The sequence below is a fragment of the Frankliniella occidentalis genome, unplaced genomic scaffold (genome assembly GCF_000697945.3).
Source record: "Frankliniella occidentalis isolate FOCC.00 unplaced genomic scaffold, Focc_3.1 Scaffold67, whole genome shotgun sequence".
NCBI lineage: Eukaryota > Metazoa > Arthropoda > Insecta > Thysanoptera > Thripidae > Frankliniella > Frankliniella occidentalis.
In genome coordinates, this window is record NW_026267197.1 from 1,251,302 (window position 1) to 1,251,818 (window position 517).

Below are 517 nucleotides of genomic sequence, written 5' to 3' on the forward strand. Positions count from 1 at the left end.
TCTCTCTCTCTCTCTCTCTCTCTCCCTCTTTCCATGATGAAGGCGACGTGTGTCACTCGGATGTACCCCCTCGCGGTCCCTATCCTTACGCTCCCCAATGGCGTAGGAGACGGGGGGGCCGGGGGGGCCCGTGCCCCCCCAGGTTTTGAGCTGGGGGGCCTTGCTCCCCCAGAATTTTTGAAACACACGATCAAGGAAATGCACCCTAAATTGCAATGGACTTTTTTTGTCCACAGCAAGATGCGTTTTTAAGCACACATTGACAGGGTGCATTTTTATATCTCGCAAATGACAAATTTGCATCATATTCGTGGACAATTTTTTTATTTTTGTCCACCGACAAGAATGCAAATTTGTCATTTGCAAGGTGTGAAAATGCATCCTGTCAAGATGTGCTTAAAAACGCATCCTGCTGTGGACAAAAAAACCTAAGCTTGCGCTAACGTGGGAGCAGATGATATAGCTATAATTTTCAGTTAGTATGCTTTAAAGTAGGTTACAATGCCATACGTAGGCC